Here is a 10118-nt window from a genome sequence, read left to right as displayed (position 1 = left end):
TAGCTTAATATTTGAAATCAATCAATATAACTTATGCCATCAACAGAATAAAGAATAAAAATCAAATGACCATCTCCGTAGATTCATGAAAAAATACTTGATAGAATTCAATACCTATTCACAATTTTTTTTTTTAGATTTAATTTATTTATTTGACAGAGAGTGAGCACAAGTAGGGGGAGCAGCAGGCAGAGGCAGAGGGAGAAGCAGGCTCCTCACTGAGGATCCCCACCCGAGCAGAAAGCAGATGCCCAATGACTGAGCCACCCAGGTGCTCCTATTCATGGTTTTTTTATTTAACAGTTTATTATGATTCATAAGTGTCATTTAAAAAAAAATTAGTCCATTAAACCATGTAGAGCATGCAAGAAGTCTGCAAAACAAAACATACATGTTTAAGTAGAGGAATTATCTGAAATTCCAGATTTTCCAGTCACTTTGTTACTATGCTATGGCAGCCAAGGATCCTTAACTTCAGTCGAAAGAAGCGTCCAGAATCCGCCCTCATTACAGATTCCAATCTCTATGTTATCTTCTGTCATTTGCCCTTCAAAGCTTTCCTTTAGGGTTAATATGGCTGTATGAGTGGCATTTTTAAGTCCCAGGTCTTCGTTATGTCTTTTTTTGAGGAAAGTTTTCCCATTCACATAGTTCTTTCCCACTGCTGTGGCTTTCTCGGCAAAGTAAGCTCCAGATGGATCTGACCGCAATAAATACGGTCGCCCCTCATTCCAACCACAAATTCGTAAAGAGACTCCAAATGGACAAACATCACCTGAATGAATGTATTCTTGTATCACAAAAGCTACTCTCTGTCCCAGCTGAGCTGTGGGGCTGGGTTCTCGGTAAATGAGATAGTATTGCTGAGCTAGTTTCCAGGCTCTGTGCTCGCGCGCTCTGTAACCTGGGCCCGAGCCGCCCTGTACGCCAAGCCTATGTGCTTGGTAATCGATCCCATTCTGCGCACCGTACACTTCGCTCATCACACGGAGCGGATTTGTTTCTTCTCAGTTGCTAAAACTACACCATTTGCAGCTTTATTTTATTTCTTTAAAGATTTTTGTTTCTTTATTTCTTTATTTATCTATAATCTTTATTTCTTAAAGATTTTTATTTGACACACAGAGAGAGAGAGAGCGCGCGGGCAAGCAGGGGGAGCGGCAGGCAGAGAGAAAAGCAGACTCCCCTCTGAGCAGGGAGCCCCATGCGGGACTCGATTCCAGGACACTAGGATCATGACCTGAGCCAAAGGCAGACATCCAACCAGTTGAGCCACGCAGGAGCCCCCCACCTGCTGCTTTAATTCCCACTGGAGGGGCTCCTCCAGCTACAGCAGGCAAAGCATGTTCAATCTGGGCAAGTTTACCAGATGGGCTGAACGTAGTCCGTGAAAATCTGTAACCATGCTCGGCCATCTTTACCTGGAGCGCCCAATTCATGATTTCTAAAAAAGAAAGAAGAAAGAAAGAAAGAAAGAAAGAAAGAAAGAAAGAAAGAAAGAAAGAAGCTTTGCAAACTAGAAATAGAAAGAAAATTCCCTATTCTGACAAAAACAAACAAAACAAAACTTTAAGTCAAACAGTGTATATAATGGTAAAATGTCACCCTCTGAAATTGAGAATGACTCAAGGGTGCTCATTATCGTCACTCCATTTAACATTGCATGGCGGGTCCTGGTTGGTTTAATAAGTTGAGGAGGTTAATTAACAAGAATATTAAGTAATAATAATAATTACATGTATAGAGAGATACACAGAGAGACAGAGACCAAGAAAGATGAGCTGCACAGGTGGCTCAGGTCATGATCCTGAGATCCTGGGATCAAGCTGTGCATTGGGCTCCCTGCTCCAGGGCGATCCTTCTTCTCTCTCTCTCTCTGCCATCCTCCCACCACCACCAGCTTGTGCTCTCTGGCGCTCTCTCTCTGTCAAATAAATAAATAAAATCTTAAAAAAAAAAAAAAAAAAAAAAGGACATGAAGAAAGAGAATCCACCCAAATCTATATGTGATTTTTTGCAAGGTCACTGAATTTAAAGTCATCACACAAGAATTAAATCTATATTTTGTTTATAACAGCAATGAGTGCTTAAATAAAATTACACACACACATAAAGGCTATGATAACAGTCTTTAAAAAAAAACTTCAAACACTTAAAAATAAACCTAATAAAAATGTACAAAACCTCTACATAAAAAAAGTATAAAACATAATTGAGAAGAATTTGAGGGGAGTTGGGGGCACCTGGGTGGCTCAGTTGGTTGAACATCTGACTTTTGATTTCAGCTCATGTCTTGGTCTCAGGGTCGTGAGCCCAAGCACTGCACTGGGCTCCAGGTGGAGCCTACTTAACAACAACAACAACAACAACAACAGTATATATAATTGAGGGGAATTAAGGAAAACTTAATAAGTGGGGAGGGGAGGTAATGTACTATACCCAAGATTTGACAGAGTTTATATGATAAAGACCAAAATTATGTATAGGATCCACAGCCATCTCAAGTAAAATCCTAAAATTCTAAACTTTAGGGAATATAAAAGACAAAGGTGGCTAAGAAAAATATAGATGGAGGAAGAGATAGAGGACTAACGTTCTCTGTCTGGATAGAGATTTGTTTTAAGGACATAACAAATATGACACTGTGGTATCAGTACAAGTATGGACATATAAACTGATGGAAAGACTAGAGATTCCAGAAACAGACCCGTCTTCTCTTTGAACACTTCTTCTATGATTGGAGGTACTGCACAAGGTTGAGAAAGGACGATCTTTTCATTAAAGAGTTGTGGTTCAGACATCCAAATGGCCAACAGACACATGAAAAAGTGCTCAACATCACTCGGCATCAGGGAAAGACAAATGAAAACCACAAAGAGATACCACCTCACACCAGTCAGAATGGCTAAAATTAACAAATTAGGAAACCACAGGTGTTGGCGAGGATTCAGAGAAAGGGGAACCCTCTCACACTGTTGGTAGGAACGCAAGCTAGTGCAGCCACTCTGGAAAACAGTATGGAGGTTCTTCAAAAAGTTGAAACTAGAACTACCCTATGACCCAGCAATTGCACTACTCAGCATTTACCCCAACAGTACAAATGTAGTGATCTGAAAGAGCACCTGCACCCCAATGTTTATAGCAGCAATGTCCACAATAGCCAAAATATGGAAAGAGCTGAGATGTCCATTGACAGTTGAATGGATAAAGAAGATGTGGTATATATATACAATGGAATATTACACAGCCATCAGAAAATGAAATCTTGCCATTTGCAGCTATGGCTGGAACTAGAGGGTATTATGCTAAGCAAAATAAGTCAGTTAGAGAAAGACAATTATCATATGATCTTACTGATATGAGGAATTTGAGAAACAAGGCAGAGGATCATAGGAGAAGAGAGGAAAAAATGAAACAAGATGAAACCAGAGAGGGAGACAAACCATGAGAGACTCTTAATCATAGGAAAGAAACTGAGGGGGTGCCTGGGTGGCTCAGTTGGTTAAGTGACTGTTTTCGGCTCAGGTCATGATCCTGGGATCAAGTCCTGCATCAGGCTCCCTACTCAGCGGGGAGTCTGCTTCTCCCTCTGCCCCTCCCCTCTCTTGTGCTTGCTCTCTCTCTCTCTCTCTCTCTCTCAAATAAATAACTAAAAATTTTTTTAATTATTTTTTAAAAAAAGGAAACAAACTGAGGGTGTCTGGAGAGGAGGGGGGTGGAGGGATGGGGTAACTGGTTGATGGACATTGGGGAAGGTATATGTTGTAATGAGCACTGGGTATTATATAAAACTGATAAGGGGTGCCTGGGTAGCGCAGTTGTTAAGCATCTGCCTTCAGCTCAGGGCGTGATCCCGGCGTTCCCGGATCGAGTCCCACATCGGGCTCCTCTGCTGGGAGGCTGCTTCTTCCTATCCCACTCCCCTGCTGTGTTCCCTCTCTCGCTGACTGTCTCTCTGTCACATAAATAAATAAAATCTTTAAAAAAAAAAAAAAGATGAATCACAGACCTGTACCCCTGAAACAATTAATACATTTATGTTAATTAATTTAATTTAAATTTTTTTAAGTGAAAAAAAGAGTTGTGATTCAATTACATATTAATAAGTGGGGGAAATGAAACTTGATTCCTACTCAAATAATACTATGCAAAACTATCATTCTTGGTGAATTACAGATCTAAATGTAAAAAGTGAAACAATAAAGATTTTTAGAATATTAACAGGAGAACATCATCATGACTTTGGGCAGCACATAAAATAATTTCTTAATGGGTACAAATAGCACTAACCACTAAGGAAAACATTTACAAATTGGAGTAAATCAAAATTAGGAATATGTGAACATCAGAAGATAGCATTCGGAGAATTAAAAGATAAGCGAGAATATGTTTGAATTACATATTTGACAAGGGAAGACCCAAATGAAAAAGAAAAATAAAAAAATAGGCAAGATACTCACTTCACAACAGAGATATTCGAATGGCCAAGAGATGTATGAAAAGGTACTTAATCTCAATTGTTATCAAAGAAATGCAAGTCAAAACCACTATAATTCCACTATCTAAATGACAAAGCCAGTGTTGGCAAGAATGTAGAAAAATTAAAACTCTCATACACTATAAATGGGTCCAAACAGTTTGGACAAATCTGCAAAAGTAGCACATGCAGATTCCCTCAGACCCCAGGAATACAGCCTCAGATACGCCCAACAGAATTGCATGTGTCTGTCCACCAGGAGATCTGCAGGGTTATCTGGGGCAGCAGTATCTGAAGTAGCCTAAAGCTGGAAACACCCATAATGTCCATCGACAGATAATTCCATTATCAACGGAATGGGAAAGTTAATTGGGGTATATTCCAACGGCAATGCAAGTGAACTAATTTATAGCGGCAAAAAGGAATTAATCGTATCAATATGTAATGCGGAGCTAAAAGAGAGTCAAAAAAGAGCATGCTGTGCATACACAGCTCAAAAACAGACAAAACTAACCGATGGTTTGAGAAGTCAGATTTGCGCTCACCTATGGGAAAAGTGATCCAGAGACGGGCTTCTGGAACACTAATAACGTTCTATTTCTTGATCTGGATGGTGGGTGCAAGGTGTGGTTTGTGCCAACATGTCCTGTTCTGTGCTTACAATGTTTGCATTGTGGGCCTGCATATTTCCCTAATGCCTTTTTTAAAAATCAAGTAAAAGTGAAATTGAAAGCTGAGACTGCCCTTGGCCATTTGGGGATCTTTGGGCCACTAAACAAAAAGCAGAGAATAAACATGTTGATTGATGCTGATTACTAGGTGGAAATTAGGCTACTGCTACCCACTGAGAGTAGAGTACTATGGCTGATAGCCAGTCGTTCACTGGGTCTTTCTTAGTACTCCCTAGTACTTAGTACTCCCTAGCCCATAGTCAGTGGGAAACTGTAGCAACCCAGTAAAGATCAGACCACTAAAAAAGGCTTGGAAAAGTATAGGAATCATTTGGATCATACCACCAGGTAAAAACTCGGACCTCCTGAGGGGACGGCAAGGGTGATTTATGAAAATAGTGTACTAGGTGGTTTATATTAATCTATTTTCTTCCCACTGTTGCATTGTAAACCTGGGGTATGTGCATCGTTTTCCTTCAGAGAATACCTCTTGTTCTCATGTTCTTATTGGTAGGTTTTGACTTAGCTGGAGAGGTCACTGACCCAGACTCAATACTGACTTAAAATTTAAATGATACATTTAAGTTTATGAAATTAAATTTATAAAATTTAAGTTATATAAAGTTAAGTTGAAAAGTTAAATTTGTGCTAATAAGGGTTTTTCTTTAATATGAAAAGTCATTATATTGAAATGAAGGCCCTAGATTTCCTGCGGTGTTTTCTAAAAGATTTAGTGTAAGTATGTAAAGGCAGTCATTTCCAACCATTTAAGGACTTCTTTTAATGTATGTGTGTGCACACATGAGTGTTTACTTATCTATGACTGCCCCCACATGATAGTACTGTTGCCTTTGGTATACATTCATTGAAAAGAATTTATAAGGACAGAATTAAGTTTTGTTATTAAAGAAATTTGTATTTAATCACAAAAGGTATATTCTTTTGAAAAATGGAAACAAATGCATGTCAAGTCACAGGGAGATGACCCCTTAGATTCCTAGTGTTCACAGGCAGTAATCACTATGGTAAGGTTGAAAGTGTGAAGTTTCAAGTACTTTTCTATCTGTCCTTCTCTCTTGGTTGTCATATTTTTAAATTCATACTTTCACATCGAAAAATAATAGTAAAATGTATCACCTTTTTGTTTCGTAAGAAAAAGGTGATACAACATCTATGCTGGGGATGAGGAAGAGGATCTCAACCCGGCAAGTCATAGAATGTTCCAGAAAAATATGGAACTGGCCTGTAAGTGGCAATTCTTACTGCCTTGTGAGCCAGTTGTTACATCAACTTTTTTCTAAAATTGGACCCATTCTAAAGGAAAGACTCTAGGAGGTGAGAGCTCATGTTCTCTTTCATAATTTTTCTGAAGCAGTGTTTCTGGAGAGACATACTGAAGGGGTTAAATTTAATGAACGCAATCTCTCCTTCCTTGGAATCGGCCCTGCGCCTCCCCTTTCTAGGCGGGTGGGCTGAGGCTGCAGGCAGCTGTCCAGCAATTCTGTACAGAGACAGCTCTGCTTTGACCAGCACTTTCTATTCCCACTGGGAAGTTCTCCTCAACTTTGTCAGAAGGACTGAGTTTCACTTTGCTCAATTCCTCCAGTGATCTTTTGTTTCTCTTATTTGTTAGCACTCTGGACAACTGCCCAGCCAGTGCAGAGGCCACCTCTTAGTCCAGTTCTGCTTAGGATAGGGGGTGCTGGTAATGGTTGATGGCTGGGCCAATTTTTGACAAGGATGTTTCTTTAGGTTTTAACTTAAACATCACTTTCTTCAGAGAGGCCTTCCCTGACCACCCTAACTAAATCAGCACTGCTCACCGCCGGGTTACTCTATTTTATCTTTGTCACTGCCCTTATCTGTACCTGGCATGAACTTATCTACTCATTGGCCCAGCGAGATCCTCAAGAGCAGAGACTTTGTTTACCCCCATTGTCAAGAGCAGTGCCAGCCCCAGGAGGGGTTCATGCTTGACCAGTTGACTGCTGTGTGCCAGCAGAGGGTTTCCAAAACCAAGTAGTCACATGAATTTCATGTCCACATCCTGGTGGTGCTGCTTAATACACATCTCAGTATGATTTTCAGCTTTCAGGATACAAAAGAGTGAATCCTATCCTTTAGGCACCACCATGACTTTGGGAGAATTCTGGATGGAAATGTATTACACAATTAAGTTGCTAACATGTCTTTAACTTGTGCTTGCTTTGGCAGCACATATACTAAAATTGGAAGGATACAGAGGAGATTAGCATGGCCCTGTGTGAGGATAATATGCAAATTCGTGAAACGTTCCATATTTTTAATAAAACAAGACGAAATCAGGGAGGCAGACAAACCATAAGAGACTCTTAATCATAGGAAACAAACTGAGGGTTGCTGGAGAGAAGGTGGGTGGGTAACTGGGTGATGGACATTAAGGAGGGCACGTGATGTAATGAGCACTGGGTGTTATATAAGACTGATGAATCACTGACCTCTACCTCTGAAACTAATAATACATTATATGTAAATTAATTGAATTTAAATTTAAATTTTTTTTTAAAAAATAAAATAAACTGTCTTTAACTTTTAGGAAATTACACCCTTCCCTACTGAGCAGTCATGCCATTATTATCAGCTTCAGAAAAAGCATCTGCAAGGAGACATGACACAGTATAAATCTAAGAACTGGAAGATTAGATCCGAATTAAGATTTTACTCCAGCAAGGTGAGGCCTTTTAGTTCTACTCTAATAATAACTTCTCACAAGTTCCGAAGTTATGAATCAGAGACATGGCCTAATGAAAGGTGACACACAATGTCTGTCTCTCAGTTAACAGCCCGGATGGTTGTGCCGGCTTTCAGGGAAAAAAAGAAATTAGGAGATGACACCTTTCATTTTTCAAGTTAAACATTTTGTCTAAAAAAAAAAAAAAGCACAGAAGCTTTTAATGCAAGAAACACAGATCACTGAAACTTTCTGGGCTGAGACGCTGTCCCTGGCCTACTCTGTCACCCAGGGCAGCACCTCAAAGGCCAGGACAAGTGGAGGGAGGAAACTGCTTGTCCCTGTGCAGCTGTGAACCCCCAGTGAGAGCCGCACCTGCAGCTCTCCAAGCAGCCATAGGACCCTGCTCCGTGGCAACAGCAAGGGTTGGTGGGGAGGGGCTGGGGCAGGGCTGTGATTCTGCTATCAGAGAATCAAGTCCATTGTATTACCTGACTCCTATTTTTTTCCAAGGGCTGGGAAAAACTAGAGAAAATACCTGCTGCCTCCCTGATTCCCTGCTATCTGTTTCCACACTGACATGTCACTGCCCTGCTTAATGCCCTCCAGGAATGCCCACTCCCTGCACGGAGGTCTCACACACCATCAGCGTGCAGGCTACTTCTCGGTCTTTCCCAGCCACCATCACTCCCTGACATACCCGACGCCCAGACTGGCCTGTGTCTCCAGGTTCCCTGACTTTGTCCTGTTTGGAAATAGGACAGAAAGGCAGAAGAGAAGAAAAGTGACCCTGTGTTGGTGGCTTCCAGGCTTAGGATTAGGCTGAGACAGAGAGCAGGGAGGTCAAGGTTAGTCAGATCAGAAATGAGCAACCCAGAGGCCAAGCAAGTACAGAGGCTGTGGCTGCCAAGAAAGGGTGTATTTCATCGATTCTAAGACAAACCCGATTTTATAATCATACTCCATTCTTTCTCTGAAGTCAGGATGTGTCTCTTACAATAAATGATGTCCTAGGATTCTGTGATCATTTAGCCGGTACTATTTTAAGTGATACGATGAAGTCATGGTAAGTAAAGTAAAGTAAAGTAAGACTCAGCTTTCCCAGCACCCTGGAGGGCAGATGTAGAAAAAGATACAGAGGATGGATTTCCAGAAAGTTCCTCCAGCTTGGCACCACGGCATCTTCTCCACAGCCGTGAGCCATGACTGTGGTGTTCCTACCAAGGTGTGGGGTGGGAGCAACCCTCTCAGGAGCTTTCCTGGTGTAATTGGAAACAGCCCCCCTATGCAGAAGGCAGGCTGAGACTGAAGAGAGGCAGGCTACTCCATGCTGGTGGGTGGCAATTTTAATAATAGCAAAAGGAACTCACATATGAGGCTTGTCTTAGACGCAACAAGACAAATGGATCCCTGCACCCATCCTCCAAATCTTAAAAGTTTATAAAGAGTCTCTGACTGGGCTTAGTCACATTTACTATGCAGGCGTTTTCAACATCACATCATCATCTCAAGGCTGTCCTTGGAGCAGCCTCTGGGAACAGAAACACCAAGTGGAACCCACATTCCAAGAACAGAGAAGGGAGTGAGGAGGGCCTGAGTGCTTGGGTCCAGGTAACATCTTTTTTATCATATACCTCAACAGGTGGGGAGGCCTTCCTTGGGCACCCTCTCTCAGCATGAGCGGTGGAGGCTGCCCCTTATATCTGCTATTTCTATATCCTTCTCTTTCCTTCTTACTAGTCAATCCTTGTTACTCTGACCACCATAACTGTTTTATTGTTATTGTTGTGGTTGTGGTTGTTGTTGTGGTTGTGGTTGTTAATTTTCAGGGTAGAATTTAGTGATTCATCAGTTGCATATAACACTCAGTGCTCATTACATCATGTGCCCTTCTTAATGTCCATCACTCAGTTAGCCTATCCACCCACCCACCTCCCCTCCGGCAACTGTCAGTTTGTTTCCTAGAGTTAAAAGTCTCTTATGGTTTGTCTCCCTCTCTGGTTTTGTTTTATTTTATTTTTCCTTCCCTTCCCTTTTTGTTTATCTGTTTTGTTTCTTAAATTCTACATATGACTGAAATCTTATGGTATTTGTCTTTCTCTGACTGACTTATTTCGCTCAGCGTAATACCCTCTAGTTCCATCAATGTGGTTTCAAATAGCAAGATTTCATTCTTTTTGATGGCTGAGTAGTATTCCATTATACATACAGTTCCCTGTAATTATTAATACAACAGTCCCCCTGGCCCACAGAGGATACA

General features: G+C 41.0%; 1 non-coding gene and 1 pseudogene across 1 annotated transcript; one reads left to right on the top strand and one right to left on the bottom strand.

The window, feature by feature from the left end:
• Positions 1-449: 449 nt before the first annotated feature.
• On the bottom strand, positions 450-1415 carry LOC113259281 (proteasome subunit alpha type-2-like; annotated as a pseudogene).
• A 5931-nt stretch (positions 1416-7346) lies between these two features.
• On the top strand, positions 7347-7452 carry LOC113259295 (U6 spliceosomal RNA). Its single transcript, XR_003317543.1, has one exon. It is a non-coding gene; the product is annotated as a U6 spliceosomal RNA (small nuclear RNA).
• Positions 7453-10118: the final 2666 nt, after the last annotated feature.

Source organism: Ursus arctos, unplaced genomic scaffold (genome assembly GCF_023065955.2).
Source record: "Ursus arctos isolate Adak ecotype North America unplaced genomic scaffold, UrsArc2.0 scaffold_7, whole genome shotgun sequence".
In the NCBI taxonomy this organism is placed as follows: Eukaryota; Metazoa; Chordata; class Mammalia; order Carnivora; family Ursidae; genus Ursus; species Ursus arctos.
Note: the sequence above shows the minus strand (reverse complement) of the source record. Positions and strands in the feature narration are given on the sequence as shown.